Source organism: Macrobrachium nipponense, chromosome 4 (assembly GCF_015104395.2).
Source record: "Macrobrachium nipponense isolate FS-2020 chromosome 4, ASM1510439v2, whole genome shotgun sequence".
NCBI classification, from domain to species: Eukaryota; Metazoa; Arthropoda; class Malacostraca; order Decapoda; family Palaemonidae; genus Macrobrachium; species Macrobrachium nipponense.
In genome coordinates, this window is record NC_061100.1 from 118,976,536 (window position 1) to 119,004,272 (window position 27,737).

At 39.7% G+C, this 27,737-nt stretch overlaps 1 protein-coding gene across 3 annotated transcripts in view; it reads left to right on the forward strand.

Moving 5' to 3' along the window:
- The window catches only part of LOC135211097 (apoptosis-resistant E3 ubiquitin protein ligase 1-like), a 572,118-nt gene that overhangs the window by 176,784 nt on the left and 367,597 nt on the right, over positions 1-27,737 (forward strand). The window lies entirely within an intron of this gene.

Below are 27,737 nucleotides of genomic sequence, written 5' to 3' on the forward strand. Positions count from 1 at the left end.
CACAACATATGCATATATATATATATATATATATATATATATATACTATATATATATATATAATTATATATATATATATACACATATATTCTGTGGTATTCGCTATTTAATGAAGTCCACGTGCATCTGCTGTGATTTTTTGGGGGGATATATATTATATATATATATATATATATATATATATATATATATATATATATATATATATATATATATATATAAATATATATATTCCTGTGGTATTCGCCTTATCTAATGAAGTCCGTGCATCTGCTGTGATTTTTTGGGGTATATATATATATATATATATATATATATATATATATATATGAAGCTTTGAGCTTTCGCAAGAAAAAGTTGAAAGGAAAGATCGTAGACCTTGAGCTTTCTTTATTTCAATGAACAAAAATAATGCAGTTTTATATGTGATAGACACTAAATACTAATTCATTTAACAGTTCTAAGAAATAAATAAAATTAATGCAGTTTAATATATTATACACTAAATACTTATCCCTTTAACAGTTCTCAAAAATAAATAAGAGTAAAATTAATTATAACTATTGTTATGAGAACACTGAATACGTACGCCAACAGAAAGTACGAAATAACAAAGTAAAGTATTTCTTTTTTCTATTATTCAGTGACTCAATATTCTCATTGTCCTAAACAGCGTAGATCCTACAATCCATCCGCGTAGCAGTGCATGGTCATTGTAATACTAGGCCTATAAGGGCTACAAAACATTATGAAAATAATCCTTTAGCCTGCAACACACGGATTGGTTATTTCAGGGATTTGTATATGAGAAGATATTCATTCTATTTCTACGCACATAAGAAATGAACAAGAAAATTTGCTAGTAGGACTGCTAATATGACGTTTCCGAACCAATCCCGGACGACAAAGGGTGTAAATCCTTTATCATAATCCTCAATCTCACTCGTGGCCTCGCCCTACCTTCGTGACCACGGGTGCGTTGTTTTATAGTGTGCTCTCGTCCACGTGGTCGTGTTGTTCCTTGTTATTAGTTATTTCGCTACAAGTGTTGTCTGCCATTACAACATTAGTATACAATAAGAATACTATTCCTATGAAACCAAAAGCCTATGATTTTCTATTAGAAATAAATAACCTCCAAGTATATCCTATTCAGTAATAAAATATCACCCAAGAATATATATATATATATATATATATATATATATATATATATATATAGATATATATATAGTAAATATATAATTTTTACAGTGGAGTGGTCTGCAAATAAGTGTTTTGACATAAAAAATATAGAAAATGATGTATGTAATGTCACAAATAGACCGCGTGAGTGCGTTTAGAATACACTTATGCAAATGAAAATGAAAAGTCTTATTCATTATGAATAATATTCCTATGAAAACACAAGTCTTTTTGCCCGTGATTTTGTATTAGAAATAAATAACCTTCAAGTAAATCCTATTCAGTAATCATATATCACCCAAGATCATATGTATATATATATATATATATATATATATATATATATATATATATATATATATATAATCATTCCCACAGTAAAGTGGTCTGTAAATAAGTGTTGACATAAAAAAAATAGTAAAGGTTGTATGTACTATCACAAATAGACCGAGTGAGTGCGTTTAGAATACACTTCGGCACCGAGAATGTCTTCGAATTATAAAATGGTTAAATGAATAATCTTATTCATGGGTCAATTAGATTGATTGCGAATTACTTACAAACAGTGTTTTGTATTTGACCTACAACTGTAGAGGTACGAGAGAGAAGATTCCAACAAACAAAAGGCATCTAGATGGATTAGATAGGGATTATAGCTTTTCTACCTGGGAGGCCAGTATAAAATCGGTGTAAGGAAACTAGCCAGCTGACCTGAGAAGCACTTCGCTATTCGTAGCGATATCGCAGTATTTGGCGGATTCTCGCCAATTTATACAATATTTAAAATTGAATTACACTCAGATGGCTTAGAATTTGTTTTTTTATTCTTAATATTCTTATTACTATAATACTGATCTTCATTTCCATCAGAATTAAAATGCTTATTTTCAAATATGAAAATTCGAAAAGAACTCAGTCTTTGCCTACTAACTGAGGGAAAGTAACTCAGTCTAATATGGGTTAAATGCTTTTGGTATTCCTCCACCACTTTTCTCCTCTCAACACTCTATATCCGCTGGTTCTTCCCACCAGTTCCTCTGCTTCCCCCACACATATTTCTCTCATGTCTGCCAGATATTTTCCACTGTTCCCTGTCCAAATTCTACGTTATCTCTTTCCAGACATCTCTCACAGTCCTTCTAAATTGCTCCCCCTTTTCTCCTTTAAGGTCCCAAATCTTAATTTGAGATGATCTCTTTCTCTTCATGGGTTTCTTACCTATCATTTTAAAATCCATCACCACCAACCTATGCTGTTTAACACATGCTTCTCCCAAGATCACTTTGCAGTTTGTAACGTTGCTTTTGATAGCTCCTCTAACCAGGATGTAATCTATTTGGCTCTGCACTCCTCCACTTTCATAACTTATCAAGTACTTAATCTAACTTTTGAAACCTTGTGTTCATACAGGCCAATTCAAAACTCTAAGCCATCTCCGATAAATAATCCCCATCTTCATTTTTAATTCCAAACCCATGGCCTCCATGTGCCTCCTCATACTCATCTCTTCTCTTTCCCACCGTGCCATTCATATTAGCTCCTATTATTAGTTTCTCCTCCTTTTCACTGTTCTAGTGGCAGCCTCAAACTCTTTTCTAAATAATTCTTTCTCTTGCTCTTGGCACCCCATCTGAGGAGCTTCTGCTGATATTGTATTTACTACCTTGCCCCTGTGGCAGGATCACAAGCTAGGCAACAAGATCTCCCCCACTTACTTTGATCATTCCAACTGACGAACTTTCCCCTCTGCCACACTTTCCTCTTCATGTTACTAAATACACGCAGGACAATTGGCTTACCGAAATACAGAACACACAAAACACAAACACATGTACTCACCTTAGACTCTAGATACTCAGGGGTAGATGTTGTGCTGTCTGCTGGATACAATCGTCGAGACACAACAACCGCTGATTTCACTACCCAAAACAGACAAGCACCAAATCATACAACTCAAAAAACACCCCAATCACTATACAAACAAATACCAACAGCTCGAAAACAACACAACAAATCATACAACTCAAAACCAGCACAACAAACCACAACTACCGACACTCCAACAGACAACTCACAAAACCATCAAAATGCAAAATTAAGTAAAACAAACCTCTTCAGCTCAACAACCACCAGATAGACACACACACAACAACCATACAATATCAATATCAATCAAGAAAACACCCAATAACAACATGCTACTTCTGACTGACTGTCTTTTCCGACTTACTGGCTCCTAACGACTCCCCATAACAGACTCTCGCCATAGACTGCTTCAGTGACCACTCCAACAGATAACCCAGATGCTTACCCCCGCCATCAAACCACTCCTTATTATCCATCCACCAGTTATGATCTTTCTCTCGATTGCTCGCTCACTCACACTATAGAAAAACACATACTCACTTACATACTATCATACAGCAACACCAAACATGAAACATGACATATCAAACATACGAAAACATTTAAACTCTCAACCCAGTGATGTTCTCTCTCTCTCTCTCTCTCTCTCTCTCTCTCTCTCTCTCTCTCTCTCTCTCTCTCTCTCTCACACACACACACACACACACAACCTTTGAAGATATTGTCAAATGTAACTACCATTGTCACTCCTCCATACCCCTATGATTATTGGAATTTCTAAAAGCCTATAATTTATTCTCTTTACTTCTACCACTTTTTCCCTCCTGCTGTTACTTACTATAATTCCAACTCTATTTCTCCCCTCTCGTGACCCACTGTAATATAGCTTATACCCATTTCCTATCTCTCTAGTTCCACTCCTTTTCCACTTAGTCTCTTGCACACACAAGAAATCTATCCTCCTCCTCTCCATCATATCTATGTCCCTCAGTTTTCCTGATAGAGTACCTACATTCCACCTACCTGCTCTTATCTTCCACTCTTTTGCTAACTTCTTTGGCCGTGGCTGTGAACCCTGCAGTACCCCTCACCCATTTATCATGCCGGTAGAGGGATTCTGACGCACGTCGCTTACTGGGGACGAACTAGCCGCACTCATATTTCTTAAAACATCAGGCGTGGTTTATTGTTTGGTAATGGGGGTTTTTACAACCTCATGCCCTTGCTGTCATCAACCACAGTTATTTGTTGTGGGCCTAGCCTTTGACTAAAAAGTCCATTTGGAAGGCAGGAGTTTCCACCGTTAAGGCAGTGGCCCTAGTCTTTTACTAAAAAGTATGACTGCAAGGCAACAGTTTCCACAGTTATTGGCAGTGGGCCTAGCCTTTTACTAAAAAGTAAGTGTGCAAGGCAGCATCTGTTCTTTTAGTTGCCTTTTACGACCCGCAGAATCGACGGTGCTGGTATTCTTACACCCCTACCGATTTTATGGCACTAGACAAGAGGCATAAAACCGGATTGCTGATAACTGCTGCCGATAACCGCGGTCTGCTTGTGTGGGTGTACGTATATAGTATATATATATATATATATATATTATATATATATATATATATATATATATATAGATATATATATATATATATATATATATATATATATATATATATATATATATATATATATACACACTATACACACACACACAGGCAGTCCCCGGGTTCCGACGGTCTCGGCTTATGACGTTCCGAGGTTAAGGCGTTTTTCAATTAACCCTCTTACGCCGACTGGACGTATTTTACGTCGACATTTTTTGTCTCCCGTGTGCTGACTGGACGTATTTTACGTCTACTTACAAAAGTTTTTTTTAAAATTCGCGGAAAACTACTTATAGGCCTACCAGCCTAAAACTTTTGAATCACGCGCCTTGGGGCATGCTGGGAGTTCACTGGATCAAGGGTGTTGTTTTGTTTTAAAACCTCGTTACGCAGGCGCGCGAGCGCGAATTTCTTTCTTGCCGCACTAAAAAGTATCTGTGACACATCTCTGAAATTATTTCATCACTTTGACATAATTTTTGTACCATTGTAAATTAGCCGTTAGATGGAGTATTATATATGAAAATGTGTGCATTTTTATGTAAAATACAACAATAAAATACTCATGATTGTAGCTTTTATCAGTTTTGAGATATTTTCATATAAATAACGATAATTGCTAAACTTTCAGACTCTACCGAAATGGTCGAAAAACGCAATTGTAAGCTAAAACTCTTATATTTTAGTAATATTCAATCATTTACCTTAATTTTGCAACTAATTGGAAGTCTCTAGCACAATATTTCGATTTATGGTGAATTTATGAAAAAACTTTTTCCTTACGTCCGCGCGGTAACTATTCCGAAAAAAATCATACATGCGATTGTGGTAATGTTTTAAAATTAGCCGTTATATAAAGTTTTATATATGGAAATGTGTGCAATTTCATGCACAATACAACTAAAAACAACCCATGGTTGTAGCTTTTATCAGTTTTGAGATATTTTCATATAAATAACGATAATTGCCAAAACAAAATTTCAACCTTCGGTCAACTTTTGACTCTCCGAAATGATAGAAAAACGCAATTGTAAGCTAAAACGCTTATATTCTAGTAATATTCAAAGCATTTACCCTCCTTTTGCAACAAATTGGAAAGTCTCTAGCACAATATTCGATTATGGTGAATTTATGAAAAATAAAATTTCTTTACGTCCGCACGGTAACTCTTCCGAAAAAATCATACGTGCGATTGTGGTAATGTTTGCACCATTTTAAATTAGCCGTTACACAAAGTTTTATACGTATATGAAAATGTGCGCAATTTCATGTAGAATACAACAAAAAATAATTGAAGGTTGTAGCTTTTCTCATTTTTGAAATATTTGCATATAAATCACGATAAATAGAAAAAAAACCACGTTCGGCTCAACTTTGACTCTACCGAAATGGTCGAAAAACGCAAATTGTAAGCTAAAACTCTAACAGTCTTAGTAATATTTAGTCATTTATCTTCATCTTGAAACAAATTTGAAGTCTCTAGCAAAATATTTTTAAAAAAGATTTAATGGGAATGAAAAAAAAAAATAAAAAAAAATTTCCTTCCCTCCCCCCGCAGTTTGGCGGATTCTCCGCCACAAATCTCCGAAATACGTACGTCCCATTCTCGGAATATTTGCTCCGTTTCATATTAGGCATTTCATAGAGTTTTATATATGAAAATGTGCGCAATTTCATGTAGAATAAAATGAAAAATAGTTTGAAGGTTGTAGCTTTTTTTATTTCCGAAATAATTGCTATAAAAAAATATATATAAAAAAAATTCGACATTCAGTCAACTTTAACTCGTCAGATATGGTCGAAAACTGCAATTGTAAGCTAATACTCTTACAGTATAGTAAATATTCAATCATCTTTGTCTTCATTTGAAAAGAAATTGGAAGGTTCTCTAGACAATATTTAGATTTATGGTGAATTTTTGAAAAAAAAAAAATATGTTTTACGTCTGCGCGTTACGAATTCATGCATTATTTTGGTGATAATATTTTCTCTGTTGCTTTTATGTTTTACAATGTGTTATATACCAAAATGATTGCAATTTAGTGTACATTACAAAAAAAAAAAAGTAACTTGTTACCTTTAACCGTTTTGCGCACAGTGCGATTTGAATACAATTATATATGAAATTTCATTTTTGCGCTGTCATATATCGCATTATTTATATATGATAATGATAGGTTTTTCATTTCTGATGGTTGCATACTAAACTTCAGGCAATGACAAAAAAAGGAGCCAAAAAAAATGAACTCTTAATCTTAAAAACTAAGTCGCGCTGTGATTTTTTGAAAAAAATATTTTCTGGCTCAGCCGTGTCGCTCCCGTGAAGCTTGGTGCACTGCAAGGGGGGGGGGAAAAACCAGGGGGGGATTTCACTGGGCGCACGGCTGCTCCTCGCCCAGAAATAGATTTTTCCTACGTCAAAAATCCTTTTTTCTGGCTCAGCCGTGTTGCTCCCGTGAAATTGTACCAGAGAAACACCAAGCTACATCACTCTGAAACAAAATAGAATATTAAATTGTATAAATTAACACCATACACCAAGTCAAAATAACAAAGAAATGTGCTGCGGTAGGTAGAATGTTAATAATGCTGGCATAATGGAAAATATTCATATGACACAAGGACAAGTTACTATATTGATGTTGTAGCAGGAGAGACTGACCTCCCTACAGCTATTGCATGATTAATTTAAGATCCTCCAAAGACTTAGGTAATGCTTTGGAAAACCCAGTGCGACTTCCAACCAGTATACTTCTTCAGATCATCAAAGTTCATATATTTGAAGAATTTACAGAAGTTGTTATGGCCCGAATACCACGCGCTTTGGAAGGACCTGGGCTGACGTTCTTGATAAAATACAAAAACTAATGCCCTTAGAGATATGGTACCACCACCGCCCCAACATGAAAAGGGGGGGAGGGGGGCCTTCGGAAAAGGTAGATGTTCTAGATAAATAGTCCTTAGGAGTTTTAACAGGACATAAAGAAGGATGTTGCGGAATCGGAACAACCTTCCATGGGGATCACCTTACCAAAGGGTTCTCATTCTTAGCCATAAAATATTTATTGGTGAAAAGCAACACGTCACCAGAGGAAAGGACTTCTATATGCCCTTGGCCACTAGATAAAGATGACATCTGCGATGTTCTGGTACCTGAAGCCAGACTTAATAAAAACGGTGCCTTACGCAAAAGGGTTTGGCAATCACATTTGAAGTTGTCTGTTTTAGAGTCTAACCTGAGAACATCGTTAAGAAACAGAAAAACCATGACACTGACGACGGCCTGTGAATAAGCCGCAGGCGTGCACAAGCCCTTGGGATTGAGGTGAAATAAGACTCAGATAGATTTATACCAAACCCGAGAAGAAAAATCTTTTTCAGAGCTGACTTAGTGGTTGTTATTGTGGCAACTGCCAAGCCTTGTTCGAATAAAGTCCTGAAGAATGTTATAGCCACGTTCATTGTCATTACTTTGACATTTGATTCCCTGAGAAATGTAGGCATTGGTTTAACTGCTGAACCATACTGGCGAAGTGTAGATTCTCTTTTGTCTGACTCCAAGAACAAAATGTTCTGTGGATCAATGTCCCCTACCCTCCTACCTGCAAACTTCATGAAATCAATAAAGATAGGGTTTTGTGAAGACCTGAGGAATCGAACACAGTCACCGTTTGAACTTGTTGCGACAGTCTCAAGTCCGGGAGAGGGTGAGGACGAAGACTAGTTCCAGGAGAAGGGGAAACCAATTGTTTCTTGGGCCAGTAAGGAGCTATGAGAGCCACCTGACCTTTGAAGGATTTCAACTTGTGCAGCACCTTCAGGAGAAGGTTCACTGGAGGGAATAAATAAACATCCCTCCACTGGTTCCAACCTATACTCAGGGCGTCCGTAGCATATGCTAGAGGGTCCATATTTGGGGCTACGTAACAAGGCAGCTTGTGGTTTGCCCCTGTAGCGAACATATCTACTTTCAGACCCGGTACTCTCCTACAAACAATCTTGAAGGATTCTTGGTGGATTCCTGGTCCAGTGACCATTCTGACTCCAGGGGGACTGACCGGGACAGTGCGTCTGCTACTACATTGTGGACTCCTGCCAGATGGGTAGCCGATAGATGCCAGGTGTTCTTGTCAGCTAGAGAAAAGTTGCTATCACCACGTGGTTCACATGACTTGACTTTGAACCACCTCTGTTTATACCGTGTATCACTACCGCACTGTCGAGAAGCCAATTCTGATATGAGCTCCTCCGGAGGACGGAGCTTCATTAAGGTCAGAAACACTGCCATAGCTTCCAGGATGTTGATGTGAAGCTTTGGAACTGAGGTGACCAAGTTCCCTGAACCTTGTCGTGCTGTGAATAACCTCCCCAACCTGACAGTGATGCGACTGTATGCACCAGTAGGGACGGGGAGGGAACTGTAACTGTAACTCTTTGGCTAGGTTTTTCGGCCATTGCCATGGACGTAGACGTTCCTTGGGAATCAGAGGTACCCGGCCGAACTTGTCGCGACACTTGGCATTGGCCTTTGAACGTCAAACTCGATTGATGTCCTTGAGCTTGGCTTTCAACAGAACGTCTGTGACTGAGGCAAATTGGAGCGAGCTCCGGCGTAAGAGGGTTATATTCATCAGAAATTATTTCCAGGGTTACGACGCATGTTCCAGGGTTACGACGCTTACAACACTGATCTGGCAGATGAAATTTGACACCAAAAATGGAAAATAATCAATATTTGGTTTTTTTAATGAAAAATGCAATAAGAATGCAGTTTTACATAGTTTTGCAATGCACCCCAAAGCATTAAAAGTTAAGGTTTTCTTAGGATTTTTGAAGATGTTCCGGCTTACGATGATTTTCGAGTTACAACGCGTCTTTAGAACGGGACCCCCGTCATAACCCCGGGGACTGCCTGTATATATATATAATTATTACTAATATAGATTGTATATATTATATATATATATATATATATATATCGTCTATATATCTATGAATAACTTGATCACGAAGTATATAAAACGTGATGCTATGTATAAATAAAGGTTTTTGCCATGAAGGTAAAAATGAAAAGCAAGATAGCCAAGCACTTTCGGTCTAGTGCGACCCTTTACTCAGGCACAACTGATCATACAGAGGAAACAAAAACATAGTCAAATGGGCTTAATATCCAAACTGACATTACAAGATTAGCAATAAGGCCGATTTCACTCTACAGAAACGAGGAAACGCCTGAGGGCAGGGTAAGTGATTTTTAGGCAGCCACACCTTGAAGGAGCACACATGTGGTCAACAGATGATTCATCCAGAAAACAATACATTTTGAAAAAACAAGGAGGCATATACAACTTATTACCATGAAATTTACAAAAATGTTCCCCCCAAAAATTAGTGAAAAAAGACGAAAAAAAAGATATAAATATTTATAGTGAGAGAGAGAGAGAGAGAGAGAGAGAGAGAGAGAAGAGAGAGAGAGAGAGAGACCTTACCTTACAGACCTTACATCTTGTTCGGGTTGCCCCAGGGTTCCTCAGTGTGAGGCACCTCTAATGTCTACCAGAGAGTTGCTAGTACATCTTCCGGTATATTTTGCATCTTCCAATCTTGGATGGTCTGGGATGCAGTTTAGATATTTGTCGAGCTTATTCTTAAAACACATCTACGCTCACTCCTGATATATTCCTCAGATGAAGCTGGCAACGCATTGAATAGACGCTGCATTATCGATGCTGGTGCGTAGTGGATTAATGTCCGTGTGCTTTCCTTATTTTTCCTGGTATAGTTTGGGCACTATTAATCTACCTCTGCTTGCTCTTTCTGATATTGTTAGTTCCATGATATTTTCTGCTATTCCTCTATATGTTCCATGCCTGAATTATCATGTAGCGTTCTCTTCTCCTTTTGTAGACTATATAATTTTAAGAATTGTAGTCTTTCCCAGTAGTCTAGGTCCTTAACTTCTTCTATTCTAGCTGTAAAGGACCTTTGTACACTCTCTATTTGTGCAATATCCTTTGTAAGTGTGGGTACCATATCATATTGCAATATTCAAGTGGACTACGAACATATGTTTTATAAAGCATAATCATGTGTTCAGCTTTTCTTGTTTTGAAGTGCCGTAACAACATTCCATTTTTTGCTTTTACATTTTGCCAACAGAGTTGCTATTTGATCATGCATAACATGTTCCTATTCATCATCACACCAAGGTCTTTAACTGCTTCCTTATTTGTGATGGTCTCATTATTAGGTCCCTTATATGCATATAGCTTTCTTTCTCTGTCTCCATAATTTATTGATTCAAATTTATCAGAGTTAAATACCATCCTATTTACCTCTGCCCAATCATATACTTTGTTAAGGTCTCTTTGTAGAGCGTTCCTATCTTCATCACAAGTAATTTCTCTACTTATTCTTGTGTCATCTGCGAAACTACTCACTACCGAATCCTTCACATTATTGTTCTATCGTTCTTAATCATAATAACAAACAGTATTGCAGCTAAACACCGTACCTTGCGGCCACATCACCGGATATTACCTTGACTTCATCCGATTTCTCGTCGTTTGCAATAACTATCGTTTTCTGTGTGTAAAAAATTCTTTTAACCATCTTCCTACTTTATCCACGATATTGTGTTTTCTAATTTTCTTCGCTAATATATTATGGTCTACTTTATCAAAAGCTTTTGCAAAGTCTAAATAAACCACATCTGTTTCATTTCCGCTTTTCATATTTTTGAATATGTTCTCACGGTGGACTAACAGTTGGGTTAGAGAGAGAGAGAGAGAGAGAGAGAGAGAGTAGTTCATTTTTTTTAAGGTCCTTCATAAACATTTTACAAATATACGGGTCCAAATGGTACAATCCCAGACTAAGATTTAGGTTGTTTTTATTATTGATTTGTATAATTGCTGATTCCAGTAAATTTCTTGAAACATAATCATTAGATCTAGCAAATACAAAGGTATCGCCCCAATTAATACAATGAGATTTTTAACTCAGATGGATAAACAGTGCATTTGAAGTCTGGGCTGTTCTAACTGAATACATATGCTGCTTAATACGTACTCATAAGATGGGCAATCCTTACAAGGAATTTTGTAAATAATGATGTTATTTGTTATGGGACTATTCTTAAATAGCATATCTTTAATGGTATTATAAGAGAACTCTACATTAACATTAAATGATTTAAATATTGATTTTATGGTTTCAAATCCATGAAAGTAAGGCAAGCTAAGTACTAGCTACACTATAAAACTTTTTGTGAGCTTTTCGATAACATAAATCAATTATATGAGGTGGGTAGCAGAGATCGTTTCTTATCTTTTTTATGTATTATATTTCATGTTCAAGATATTGTGGACTCGTGATACGCAAAGCACGTAGGAATATTGAAGAAAAAATTGAAATGTTAATATTAAGATAGTGGCCAGAATAAAAATGTACTTATGTTAAATTATTTGTGGGTGTTCTATAAATACTGAATTTTCATTGGAATGATTCTCTATGTATTAATACATCTAGGAACTGATCATTCCCTCCTTGAAAAATTATTCTGACACTTAAAAATGGCCTTGCTTGGAGGGACGAGAGTTAATACAAACAAAAATCTATGGCAGAAGCCGATATTACTGAAAAAGCAGGAATTTACATAAACTCTGGACTTTAGTTGTAAATTAACTATATTTACATTAAGTTGGTATTGTTAGGACCAGAGAGTAAGACAGGTAGCTGGGTACTGATGATTTATTACAGACGAACTAGGTTGACATAGACGGTGAAGTAACAAGATGCTGTATAGTACTGTTGCCTAGTTCCTGCAGGGTCTTCTGGTCACAGCATACTTGTCACAGTTTTCTGGCCACCAGCTTGAAGAGCCCCAATATATTGGGTTAGATTGCAGGATTAAACTGGCCCAAGAGTCCCCTAAATTTATGGTATGATCCTAACTGGTAGTGTTGGTAAAATATGGTCTGTTATTATGTACTATGTCATGAAAACCAGAGTGGAAAAGTAATTTATTTTCTCTAAACAAGAAAAACAAGAAAACCAAAAAAAGTACTTATTTTAAATCAAGGAGAGTATTATTATACAAGTGAAATCCTTCTGTATAAAATAGTTCTTTTAGTAAACAAATGAAACAAAACTCAATAAGGTTCAATAATTACGAAAAGGAACATTGGTGCACCATATTTAAACACATTACTTTCTCGAACTTTCATCTAGAACATTTAAAATTAAATGACTTGGGTGAAAGACATCAAATTAGACACATAATATTCGGTGTCCAAGTTTCAAAGTTCCAGCTCTTGAATAGGAAGCTCACCTGAATGGCAAGCTTTTACACCTGTGGGGAAGAACCACTTGACAGTTAGCAGTGGAATGAAATACTGACACACATCACGTACAACAAAACTAAATTTTTTAAACAAAATTAATTAACACAAAAATTCAGATCACTTTTGAGTCTTACTTTTGACTCACTACAACGGGTGTAGACGGATGTAGTACTGACTCCCACCGAGAGCAGAAATGACTCTTGAGACCCTAGATTTGTGTTTTCTTACAGATATACATTTAAAGATAATAAGACATACAAATAATGGAATTACATGAGTTATACATCGGCGGAAAGGCCACGGAATGCTCTATAGAATGGCTAAAGGAACAACGTGGCTTGATGATGAGATGCAATAAAAATATAGAAAAAGCATTTTCATTACAAATACTCCTCCCGAGCCAGGTGTTGGGTTCACATCATCCCAAGTCCTAATGAGGGTGCCCATGCTGTGGAGGTGAGAGTGTGAAGGAGGGGGCACAGGGGGTGTGGCAGTCGGGGGTGCCAGCATGGCATTCTGGGCTGCCATAGCCAGCTGATGTGCTCTCTCTGCAGCTTCTCTTTCTTTCTCCCTTACAGCTGCTTCTCTTTTTTCTTGGGCTTCTCTTTCAGCTGCTTCTCTTTTCTCTTGGGCTTCTCTTTCAGCTGCTTCTCTTTTCTCTTGGGCTTCTCTTTCAGCTGCTTCTCTTTTCTCTTGCGTTTCTCCCTCCTTCTCCCTTTTGGCTGCTTGGTAGGCTCTATCTGCAGCTTCCTTCATTTTATTGTTCACCTAATTTATCAGTTTTGTGCCCTCCAGCCTCATGACTATCCCAGCTTCAGTGAAGGCCCTGACCTCCTCCACTGCTGTGTTACTGGCCATCTTCTCATCACTAAAACATTAGTAGTTTAGTCTGAGAATAACTGGATGGAAGGCAATTGCAAAACTGCAAATGTTGCCAGGTGTATGCAGAATACTCATCGCTATACCAGGGAAATAACAAGGATCCCTATGGCCGGAATATCTGCTGAAGCAGACAAAATCAGCCAAAAGCTGAAAATGTCCTCATGTAGTGCAGAAATCTCACACGTGACGTGGGAAATAATATTAAAACAAAATTGTAAATGCCTCACACAATTAGCGTAGGAATGGTGGTCTAAATAGACTGGATGAAATCCACTCCGGTGTGGAAAACTTACGCAGGCGACATGGAAATAACAGTAAAACAAAATTATAAATGTCTCGTGCAATTAGTGTGGAAAAGGGTACTCTAGTAGACTATAAACAAAATCTACTCCGGTGCGGAAAATTCACGCAGGCGACGTGGAAATAATAGTAAACAAATTGTATTGCAGGTGTGGAAATTCACGCAAATGCTTTTGTAAATCAAGTTAGATCCCGGTAAATAACAGCGCAACTAAGCTAACAGTTATGTACAGGCGGAAATACTCAATGCCGATACCTAGCAAGATGGCCGTAAAATCCATGTAAACACAGTTACTACTGGTGCTTAGCATGGTGGAAAACTCACGCCTGCAAAAATCTCCGCAAAGATATGTAATTTACAGTTAACTGGCGTGTAGTGCAGTGGAAAGCTCACTCCAACAAAAATCGCCATAAAAATCTCTGTAAATACAGTTAACACTGGCGCGGAGTACGGCTGAAAACTCTCATTGACGATATAATCGCCGTAAAAATCTCTGTAAATACAGTTAATACTGGCGTGTAGTGTGACAGGAAACTCCCGCTGACAAAAATCGGCGTAAAATCTCTGTAATTTACAGTTCGGCAGAAGACTCAACGCCAATAATGGATTTAGCAATGATTATTGTAAATGCAGAAACATCAACGTGAGTACTGGGTTGTAATGGGATCTGTAAAGGCCAGTTCAACTGTATTGTAAATAACATTAAAAAAAATGGAATTTTCCTACGTATTAACGGAAAACACAGTGTGAAAAGCCGTGGTGTAGCAAATGAATTTCGTAAATGTGAGACCTCAACGTAAGTACTGCCTTGTAAATAACTAAAAAAAGAGGAATTTTGCCATGTATTCACAGAAAACTCAACGTAAGCTGTGGTAAATGCAGTAGATAAAATAAAAATGGACATATGGGGTTTTTAATCATGTCGAAGACGAAAAAGAAGAGGGGATAAATTCAAAAAAAATTCTTTTTACCAACCCAAATCCTTGGTCTGTCTTACCCTTTCAATGCTAGCAATGCTCAGAATTGTAATTTTATGCTAGTGTCGTAAACACTAAAGGGAAGAAGAAGAACCAGCATAAAAATTCTCTCGCTGCTGCGTAATTACCAACTCCATAGAACCCCCTATCATACCCTTTTTTTTTTTTTTCAAATCTATTATCCTTCGCGAACCTAAGACCTACCAATTCTACTCTCCTATTTAAATCCCCAGAGAATTTGCCTACATATGGGCCAGCGGAGGGGAGGAATCACACCTGTCTTTAGTCAAGGCTTCAAATTTAGGGAAAGGGAAAACCAGCACTGTCCTTAGGTAACTGCCCTTATTATGTGTCTTTACAGAGAATGAGCTCTGATCGTTGACTTTCCTTATTCTAACGTTAAATGGATCTACACTAACACTTTTTTTTCTTTTAAGTGATATGCTCTTCTTTTGCTCATAACGGGGCAATGGATAGGATTTGTTTAGACACGTGGCCAGGGATTTCTCCATGGACACTCCCATGTATGAGGGTTTTTAATTCTCCCTATCCTGTCTAGACCTGTGAGAGAGAGAGAGAGAGAGAGAGAGAGAGAGAGAGAGAGAGAGAGAGAGAGAGAGAGAGAGAGAGAGAGAGAGAGAGATAATGCACTCAGCCAACAATGAACAGCACACTGATTCATTCTTGTTGAAATCCTAACTACAAAATCTCTTTCCAACACAATTTACACTTGGAATTCACGAAATATGGCAATTGTTTTCCTTTTGCATTTACTCCCTAAACACCTATATGCTTCATGCAATAGCACATAGAAAAAAAGCTAAGGTTAAATTTCTTTCTCTCTAGGCTATCAGCATGCACATGGTTCTGATATTTTCCTATTGCTGTTCATAATAGCAGTCACATTTTATTCACCCCTAACTAGAATATACCTAGAAATACACAAATAACTAGAAAAAAAATTTTACCTCTCACCTGCTGTTGGAGAATTGGGAAACCTTGGCAAGACTGATCAGAACATTGAGAAACACAGTACAGGTAAGCTTATACAAATGGACATTACAGTATTAACAAAGGGTCCAGGTCACTTTAAAGAAATGAAAAAACATCCATGGGCTAGATTAAAGATTTAAAAGCATCCACCTACACGTGGTCACAGGTAATTTAGTCAGAAAGCAATAAAAAAAATTTTAGGAACAAGAGGCATATACAAACAGACACTACAAAATAAGCAAAATCCCAAAGGCTGGATTAAGGATTTAAGAGTGTTCCAACATGCTTGTCAAAGTCAAGGTAATTAAAAAAACAATACACTTTGTATTAGTAGCAACATGGAATTTACAAAAGTTTTCAGACAAGGAGTGAGAAATGAACATACTGCAAGATATAAATATAGCAAGCATAAGAAAACAATTATAAATAAAAACATGTGGGACTAATTAATTAATAGTTATTTAATTGATTTTAAGGTCCTTCATAAACATTTTACAAACATATGGGTCCAAATGGTATAGTAATCCCAGACTAAGATTTAGGTTTTATTTATTAGTGATTTGTATAATTGCTGATTCCAGTAAATTTCTTGAAACATAATCATTAGATCCTAGCAATTACAGAGTTCTCATCCCAATTTATACTGATAACTGGAACTTGGTGCATTATGGCACCATAAATCACTGATTTTCATACAATCAACTTACCTGTCAGATATATACATAGCTAAGACTCCGTCGTCCCCGACAGAAATTCAAATTTCGCGCCACTCGCTACAGGTAGGTCAGGTGATCTACCGGCCTGCCCTGGGCGGCAGGACTAGGAACCATCCCCGTTTTCTATCATATTTTCTCTGTCGCCGGTGGTATCAACATTGTTGCTATTACCTCCTGACTTAGATTCATATTTCATCCTTTTGATCATCGTTTCTCGGCTTTTTGGTGACGTATCTGGATCGTGTTTTGGCATTCGCTACTGTGGACTGTTTTTGGAATAACTCTTTTGGATTTTTCTCAGTATGTCTGATTCAAATGTGAGTGTGAGAATGTGTGTGAATGTAGGCTGCAGGGTGAGGATACCGAAAGCTTCGGTTGATCCTCACACTGTATGCCGTAAATGTAGGGGGTTTCAGTGTTCTGCTAATAATACTTGTAAGGAATGCGAGGGATTAAATGCAGAAGAGTGGAAGACTTTGACTTCTTATTTGAAGAAGTTAGAGAGGGATAGGGTTAGACGTCTGAAAGGTGTGAGTACAAGGCCTATTGAGCCTTTCACGGATAATTCTAATCCTACTGATGTAGATTCTCCCTATGTATCTCATTCTCAGAGTGCTCTTTCGGATTCGGCCTCGGAAATCGCCAATCGAAAGCTACAATTAGAGACATGAAGTCCAAGATGGCTGACGTTACAATACAAGGTAAGGCTAGTGAAAGTGAGCATTACAGTGAAGTGAGTTCTCCCAGTGTTGTGGGAGGGGCGTTTGATCGTCCCTGCGACGCTCCCAGGCCTAGACCTCTTCCAAGCTCCCATGCCCAGAGGAGAAGGAAAGTCGAAAGCCTTAAGGAGGTCGTGGGGAATCCCCAACGGTCAGACGTCCCTTCAGCTAGCTCTGCTTCGTGGCAGGCGGCTCAAGGGCGCTATAGAAAAAGCGTCCTTCGTGAGTGTTTCTCGTCCTCTCTCCTCTCCCTCACCTAAACGAGGGTGGTAAGGAGTCGAACTTGTCGAGACCGCTGAAGCGTCATATGAAAGAACCTGAAATAGATTCTAGCCCAGAGCGCTTCTCAGATGACGCTCCTTCTTCTATTAAGAAAGCAAAGAAGGTGGCGTCAGCGTCACCTGACGTGTACGCAGAAGTACCCCCCTTTCCTTCTTCTCCCCCGAGTGATGACGAAAGGCGTCATGCAGTGGACGTGGGAGAAGCGTCAAGGAGGATAATTTTGGCAGTTCAAGAGCAACTGTCCTCTCTAGTGGGAGTTTTAGCGCCTCGTCGCAAGGACGTGACGCTTCCAATTAAGAAGTCTCGTCCTCTCTCACCTGCTCAACGAGAAGCGTCATGCAGACGTGAAGCTGCTAAACGTCTTACAGAAGCTTCGAGTTCGAGAACGAGAACGGTGGCTTACGAAAGTTTCGTAACACAGAGAGACGTAAGACGTCTTTTAGACGTGAAAGCGTCATTGAAATCGGATCATAGACGTGACGCTCCGACCAATATTGTGACGCCAAGTAGGACGCCTTTGGAGAGCGGAGCGTCTTCCAGGCGCGAAGCGTCATCAAGACGTCAACAGACAAGTGAGCGAGAGACATCAGCCAGGTCGCTTGGCGAACGGGAAGCGTCATACAAGCGGGAAGCGTCTTCTAATTTTTTCAAGAGAATTGGCTGAGCTTGTGGCGCCTTCCAAAACTATTAAAGCGGGAAAGAGGAAAGATTTTCATTCCCTTAGCCCCTCTCCTATTAGGAGTTTGTCTCCTCCAGAAGAGGAACGTACGGAAAGGAGAGCGGAGACGCTCATGTAGATCCCGAGTTGGAAGAAAACTCGGATGATGATAAATATCAGGGAAGAGAAGGAATGTCGAACTATAAGGTTTTGACTACCTTGCTTCTTGAGGAGTATGGAGACGAGTGACTCCTGCCGCTCCTCCTTCTCCGCGCTCTCTGTCCAGTGCTAAGACGAAGAAGTCTTCGTCTTTTCTCAAAATGAAGCCCACCATTTCGATGAAGAGGGCCTTACAATCCTTAGACTATGGATGAAGTCTAAGAAAGACTTAGTGAGAAACAGTCTTCTGTATGCCTCCAGCAAGATTAGCTGGGAAAAGAGGCATTTGGTATCAGAAGGGAGAGAATATGGGTATTGCTCTCCCTTCTACATCGGAAGCAGATTTTTCGACCTTTAGTTGACGCTTCACGTCGACAAGGTCTCAATTCGGCACGAATTACGTGGGGAATTTCTGAAAAAAACTTGGACCATCTCCTCAAGGGACTCTTTCAATGTATTGGAAGTCTTCAACTTCTTAGATTGGTCCCTTGGGGTGATGTCCAAGAAAGCCCATGATTCGGAAGGAATCGAACCTGAAGCCCTGTATGCATATTGTCTTGTATTGACAAAGCGGTACAGGATGGATCTTTTGAAATCTCCTCATTATTTGGAGCAGGTCTTCTAAAGAAAAGGACTGTATATGGCGTCCTTCTTAACCAAGGCAGTCTCTCACGCTCAGAGGCAAGCTCTACTGTATTCGCCTCTATCTGACTTTTTGTTCCCTTTTCTCAGTTAGTGAAGGACATTGCGCATTCTTTAACTGAGAAGGCGACTCAGGATCTTTCTGACGCAGTCAGCAAGAAAGAAGAAACCTGTTTCTGCATCGGACAAGAAAGGACCTAGTACATCTGTTCAGCCCCTTTCGAGGTGGTCCGACCTCCAGACCTCCCGCAAGAAGGAAGGCTCAGGAGAAGAGAGGTAGGTCTGCCTTTCGTCCCTTTAAAAAGGGAAAAATGAACGCCTTCTCTCCTCCAAGCACCAGTAGGTGCCAGGCTCCTGGGATTTGTGGAAGCCTGGACGCTGATAAACGCAGACGCGTCTTCATTGGCTATCATAAGGAAGGGATATCGTATCCCTTTCCTGAACACTCCTCCCCTAACGTCAATACCAAGGGAACTATCAGCCAAGTACAAGGATCCTGTGCTGAGGGATACTCTTCGATCGATGGTGGAACAAATGTGGGACAAGAGAGCGATAGAACTAGTACTGGATCAAAACTCCCCGGGTTTTACAATCGCCTTTTTCTGGTTGCGAAAGCCTCGGGAGCTGGAGACCAGTACTGGACGTCAGCTCTCTGAACAAATTTGTTCAGAAGGAGAAGTTCTCCATGGAGACTTCTGCTTCAGTCCTTGCGTCATTACGACAAGGAGATTGGATGGTGTCTCTAGATCTCCAGGACGCCTACTTTCCACGTCCCGATCCACCCTTCATCGAAGAAGTACCTCCGTTTCATGACGGGGGGAAGGATCTTTCAGTTCAGAGCCTTGTGTTTCGGCCTGTCCACAGCTCCTCAGGTCTTCACAAACCTGATGAAGAATGTGGCGAGGTTTCTTCACCTCAAAGGAGTAAATATCTCTCTGTATCTGGACGACTGGCTCATCAGGGCCAGATCAGAGAGACAGTGCTTGGAGGACCTAAAGTTAACGCTAGATTTGATCAAAGCGTTGGGATTGCTCGTGAACCTCGAGAAGTCTCAGCTGATCCCCAGACAGGACCTAGTCTATCTGGGGATTCGGATGGATTCTCGGGGTTTTCGAGTTTTCCTTCGCAAGAGAGAATCGCAAAAGGTTTGCGGATAGTCTCTCTTCTTAGGGAAGGAACATTACGTCGGCGAGGGAATGGTTGAGCCTTCTAGGGACCCTTTCCTCGCTAGAAACAGTTCTTCCCACTAGGAAGACTGCATTTAACGTCCGCTTCCAATTCTTCCTCAAGAAGTCTTGGAGCTGGAAAAACCGGACAGCTTTCGGACGTTTTTCCCATTCCAGTTGGAGATAAAATCGCACCTGGAGTGGTGGTTGCCCCTCTGCAAGAGAACAAAGGGATCTCCTCTAAAAACACAGAACGCCCAGACCTAGTGTGTACTCCGACGCATCGGAGAAAGGTTGGGGAGCGACATTAGGCTCAGAAGAGGTGTCAGGCACCTGGGAACCAGCACAGGTGACTTGGCACATAAACAGCAAAGAGCTCTTCGCCGTGCATCTGGCTTTGAAGAGTCTAGAACCTCTGGTGTCGAACAAAGTAGTGCAAGTAAACGTGGACAACACCACCGCACTGCCTACATTCGGAAAACGGGGGGGAGGGGGGGGGGGGGCACTCACTCCAGTTCCTTTACGAACTGACGAGAGACCTATTGCTTTGGACGTCCCACAGGAACATCTCCCTGCTGACAAGGTTCAGTACAGGGAGTAAAGAAATGTTGAGGGCGGACAGACTCAGCAGGAGGAACCAGGTCCTTCATACAGAGTGGACCCTACACGAGGAAGTGTGTCTCGATCTCTTGGTCTCTGTGGGGGACTCCTCATGTGGATCTCTTCGCAACATTCATTTCCAAAAGGCTGCCAGTCTTTTGCTCGGTCGTGGAAGATCCAAGAGCACTTATGGTAGACGCCTTCCTGCTAATGGTCTCGAGTAGACGTATATGCTTTTCCCCCATTCAAAATCCTGGGATTAGTAATGAAAAAGTTTGTGGCGTCAAAGGAGACGAGATGACGTTAATAGCCCCCGTTTTGGCCGGCCAGGATTGGGTTCACGGAGGTGGTAGAGTGGATCGTAGACTTTCCAAGATCACTACCAAGAAGGACTGATCTTCTCAGACAACCACACTTCAAGAGGTACCATCAAAAACAAAAAAACCTCCCCCGCTCTCGCTCTGACTGCCTTTCGACTAGCGAAAGACTTGTCAGAGCGAGAGGCTTTTCTCGCGAAGTGGCAAGCGCGATCGCGAGAGCACGCAATGAACCTCCACTACGAAAGTATACCAATCGAAGTGGGAGGTATTTAGAAGGTGGTGTAGATCCAAGAAGTTGTCCTCCTCCACTACCTCTATAGCGGCATTGCTGATTTCCTGTATTCCTGAGAGAAAAATCTCATCTAGCCGTATCCACAATAAAGGGATATAGAAGTATGCCTCTCGGCTGTATTCAGGAATAGAGGATTGGATCTGGCGATAAATAAAGATCTCCACGATCTCATAAGGTCTTTTGAGACTTCAAAGTCTAAGGAACCAGTACCTCCGAAACTGGAACCTAGACGTAGTCCTCAAGTTTCTGTCATCGGAAAGATTCGAACCTCCTCATCTGGCATCGTTTAGAGACATCACCAGAAAATGCCTATTCCTATTATCTTTAGCTACGGCAAAGAGAATTAGTGAATTACATTTGCTCTGCAGGATAAAGTAGGATTCAAGGGAGACTCAGCTATTTGCTCGTTTAAGACCCTGTTTTTAGCGAAAAACGAGAATCCACGAATCCTGGCCTAAGTCATTCGAAGTCAAAGGCATGTCGAGTCTCGTAGGCAGAGAAAGCAGAGAGGTCTCTATGCCCTGTTAGAGCTCTGAAGTTCTACCTTCAGAGAAAGCATCAGATGGGAGGCTCTAGACAAGGTCTTTGGTGCGCGGTAAAAGACCCCACAAGACTGATGTCCAAGAATGCGCTGGCATTCTTTGTAAAAGAAACGTCATTACAGACGCTCATAAAGGTCTGTCCTGACGAACAGTTACAAACTGTTGAGAGTAAAAGCTCATGAAGTGAGAGCTGTAGCGACGTCTCTCTCGTTTCATAAGAATATGTCGCTTAAAAACATCATTGATACGACATTTTGGAGATGCAACTCAGTATTGCATCTCATTACTTGAAAGACGTTCGTCCGTGACTTATGAGAAGTGTTTTTCTCTAGGTCCTTTCGTATCGGCGGATACGATTCTGGGTACGGGAGCCGACACCAATCCTTAAATGTATATACTTTTCTTCTTTTTGGATATGGTCTGGAGTCTCTTCGAACAATGGAGGACTTGGTTTAGCAACGGGCGGGCCGTCTATGTTGTTCAGTAAGAGAATCTTGTCATATCCAATTAGATGAGTATAATTTTTTTTTTGTAAATTATGTATGTGTGCGTAGTGGTTTGAGTTACGGTTGTTGTGACGAGTTCGGGGATAACTCGGAACAATCCTTAGTTCTAACATATGGTTAGGATCAGGTGGTGGTGGTCGGGATTGGTTGTGTGCTCCTTCATAAGGTGTATTGTCATATAAGTGGATCAGCACCCATTGACAAAGTCCTTTTAGGCTCTGCCGAGTAAGCGGATAAGACCCCATCGGCAGACCCACAAGAACTCTTGGCCATAGATCATATATCTCGCTAAAGTTTCTTGAGGTGATGCAGACTACTGGGCAAACACCCACGAAGTCTACCACCTATCAGGTAGGAACCAAGGTTTTATTTATACCTACAACATATGTTGTTTACCTGTCTATTCCATTATAGAAGCTGTCTTTACCCTCCACCGAAGGGTGCCAATCAGCTATGTATATATCTGACAGGTAAGTTGATTGTATGAAAATGTTTATATTGTTATGTTTACAATAAGTTTCATTAACATACTTACCTGGCAGATATATACAATTAAAGGCCCACCCAGCCTCCCCGCAGGAGACAGGTGGAAGAGAGAAAATATGATAGAAAACGGGGATGGTTCCTAGTCCTGCCGCCCAGGGCAGGCCGTAGATCACCTGACCTACCTGTAGCGAGTGGCGCGAAATTTGAATTTCTGTCGGGACGACGGAGTCTTAGCTATGTATATCTGCCAGGTAAGTATGTATGAAACTTTATTGTAACATAACAATATCATTTTATGGTGCAAGGTTTACACCATAAAAGCGGATCGCCATTAACCGAGCCTGCCTATACCCAGGGACTGCCTGTATTTATAGGAAACCCATAAATAATTTAAAATAAGTACATTTTTATTCTGGCTACCATCTTAATATTAAATTTTTCAGTTTTTTTTTCATGTTCTTACGTGCTTTGTTGACTGCGAGTCCACAATATCTTGACCAAGAAATAGTATACATAAAAAGATTGGAAATTACCTCTGCTACCCATCTCATATAATTGATTTATGCCATAAAAAATCTCACAAAATTACTTTATAGTGTTGTTAATAATGAAAAAGAAACCCTAAAATTGTACTACTTAATTTAATTTGCCTTACTTTCATGGATTGGAAACCATAAAATCAATATTTATATATCTTAATGTTAATGTGCTCTATGGGTTCTCTCATAAAAATACCATTAAAGGTATGCTAATTAAGAATAGTCTGGTAACAAATAATGTCATTTACAAAATTTCTTGTAAGGATTGCCCGTCTTTTTATATCAGTAAAGGAAAGATTTAGATGTACGGATAAAGCAGCATATTTATTCAGGTAGAACAGCCCAGACTTGAAATGCACTACAGTGGTACCTCAAGGTACGAAATTAATCCGTTCCGAGGTGGCCTTTGTATCATGAGCTTTTCGTATCTTGGACCGTTCCAAGCCCTCCAAAAACACCCCAGTAAATTTCATAATAAAGCTAAATTGACCTATAAACAATGAAATACTACAACAATTTGGACCATTCAATACCTTACTGAATACGTACTGCTAATTACCTGTAAATAAAGTGTATTAGTGTACATGGTATATAAGAAATACTGTACGTATGTAGTAAAATGGGGAAGCTTACCTTTCGAGTGAGGCTATCTCCGAAAGTGGCAACAGAGGAGGAGGACAAACAGCAGATACGTACGTACACTTAACTTTACGAAACACACAAAAAAATGTAAGGAAAACATACATAAACTAAACTTTAGGAAACACATTAACAAAACTGTAACACTTAACTTTACAAAAAACTAAAATTAAAAAAAAAAAATTTTTCTTTCTTTTTTTTTTTTTTCTTTTTTTTTTTTTTTTTTTTTTACTTTTTTATACTTTGCGTACATTTTTTTTCTTATAAAATTTCAACTTCATCACCACTTTCAACTTTGTTTTTTAGTATCACTTGGTTCTTCCTTTTTGCTTACTCCTGCTAGTACTAAAGGCCTCTTTAAAAAATAACTATCCAAGGAAGATTGCTGCTGCCTACTTTTCACAATGTTCCTGAAACGACTCAGGCAAGTGTCATCGAACTGCGCAAGCATACGACCTGTGTAAGCCTTTTCGGGGGTGTCTTTTTTTTCTACAAATGATTGCACTTTATAAAAAGCAGCTAGAACATCCTTAATTTCTGCCGTTATCATAGGGTCGTCCTCCTCCTCCTCGCCGCTGCTAGAGAACTCCTCTTGAACGATGTTATGTTGCATGGCCTCCAACTCCTTCAGGTCATCTGTCATAAGCTCCTCTTGGTGCTCCTCGAGAAGGTCATTTATGTCGTCCTCGTCGATGACCAGCCCCATGGACTTGCCGAGTGCAATGATCTCGTCAAGATCTGGTTGCAAAACAGTTTCAGGATCATCAACTGTTTCTGAATCTGCAGCACCAGCTTCGCCCACGTCGAATCCCTCGAAGTCTCGGGCGGGTACGGCATCAGGCCAGAGTTTCCTTAACAAGGAATTCAAGGTTCGTCTCGAAACCTCCTGCCAAGCTTGGTCGATGAGTCGGATGCATATCACAACATCGAAATGCTCCTTCCGAAATTGACGCAAGGTGAGGTTTGTGGTATCTGTGATGTCGAAACATCTCATGAAAAGATGTTTCGTATACAGCTTCTTAAAGTTCGATATCACTTGCTGGTCCATGGGCTGGAGGAGAGGGGTGGTGTTAGGCAGAAGATAAAGAACCTTGATGAAGGAATACTCCGCTAGGATATCTTCCTCAAGGCCAGGAGGGTGAGCAGGAGCATTGTCCAACACCAGCAGGCATTTCAGAGGGAGGCGCTTCTCTTCCAAGAATTTCTTCACTGTCGGGCCGAAACACAGATTTACCCACTCCGTGAACAAAAGCCTCGTTACCCAGGCTTTTGCATTAGCCCTCCACATCACTGGAAGCTTCTCCTTAAGCACTTTGTGGGCCTTGAAGGCTCAAGGAGTCTCGGAATGATAGACCAGTAGGGGCTTCACCTAACAATCCCCACTGGCATTGGAACAAAGTGCGAGCGTAAGCCTGTCTTTCATAGGTTTATGCCCGGGTAGCTTCTTCTCTTCCTGTGTGATGTACGTCCGACGAGGCATTTTTTTCCAAAAAAGGCCAGTCTCATCACAGTTGAAGATTTGCTGAGAACTGTAGCCTTCCTTGGACATCCTCTCGTCGAACGTCTTTTTAAAGTCTTCGGCCGCTTTCGTGTCCGAGCTGGCAGCCTCCCCATGCCGCACCACTGAATGGATGCCAGTCTGTTTACTGAATTTCTCGAACCACCCATGCGAAGCCTTGAAGTCTGGGGTTGCATTGATGTCCCTTCTCCTCCGTCGTCTTCGGCCTGGGCAATCAAATCGCTGAAAATAGCGCTGGCCTTGTGGGAGATTGCTGTCTCCGTTATCGTATCGCCAGCGATTTCTTTGTCTTTTATCCAGACAAGAAGAGCCTTTCCATCTCGTGCACGTGGGTCCTCTTGCTGGCCAAAATAGTGATGCCCTTGGAAGGTGTAACTGCTTTGATGGCATCCTTCTGCTTAAGGATGGTGCCTATTGTCAACAGATTTCGGTCGTATTCCTTGGTGATCACACTCAAATCGCATACCAGCTTCATACTTCTTGATAATCTCCATCTTCGTTTCCAAAGAGAGCATCCTCTTCTTTCAGTGAATTTCAAGTTTCTTGGGACCCATGACTACGTATATATACTGTACGTAATTATGTTATGTAGTACGTATAAGTATGGAGTAAAGTTCTCACACAACACGATAAAGTATACTACAACAAAATCACTAACGAATTTACGTTAATAAACGAAATCGTTAGAACGAACGAATACCTCGTGCGTACAATAACGGCCGAGGCACGCCGCTACGTAGTAGATGCATGATGGGAGGGATGCTGACCAATAGGAGAGAAGGATCTCATGGCAGTGACTAGCATCAGGAACCAATGGGAGAGCAGGAGGATGGTGGCGAGTCTACTCAGTTGGCGGCGTGCGAGTTTCAAAATTGTTATCGGTGGTCTGGGCGAATCTCGGACTTTACAGCAACAACCTTTCGTATCTTGAGCAATTTTCGTATGTAGAGCCGTAAAATTTTTCGTGTTAGTTTACGTATCTCGAGCAAAAATCTTATTGTATAAATTGGGATGATAGCTGTGTAATTAGCCTGGGATTGTACCATTTGGACCCATATATTTTTAAAATGTTTATGAAGGACCTTAAAATAAATAAATTAACTACAAATCAATTAGTCCTACATGTTGTTATTTATTAATTTATTTTCTCATGCTCACTATATTTGTATCTTATGTTCATTTCTCACTCATTGTCTGAATACTTTTGTAAATTTCATGTTGTTACTAATACAAAGTGTATTGTTTTTCAAATTAACTTGCCTTTGATCAGTGTGTTTGACTGCTCTTAAATCCTTAATCTAACCTTTGGGATTTTGCTAATTTTGTAGTTGTTTGTATATACCTCTACTCCTAAAACAAATTGTATTGTGTTCTGACAATTACTGCGTGTGGGAGCTGTTTTTAAATCTTTAATCTAGCCACAGGTGTTTTTTGTTTCTGTAAAGTTACTTGGACCCTTTGTTAATCCTGTAAAGTCCATTTGTATATACTTACCTCTACTGTGTTCTCATTGTTCTGTTTGATCAGTCTTGCCTCTAGTAAAGGGTCATTAAGGCTTAAAGATCTTGGCAGTTTTCGTTTTTCATTTTCCTCCGTGGCTTTACCTTTACGTATATATTTGTGTTTGTGTGTGTGTACTGTACCTAGGGATCACGATGGCACAGTATATCTTGATAATGAACACAGAAACTAATGTTAGTGTTAAGATATCATTAATCATTCTCAAAAGAAACATTTTCCTTTGGTAAGGCCCATTTAGTATTATTAATAAAGGAGTGGTTAGTTTAATTCCTAAACTTTCTAAA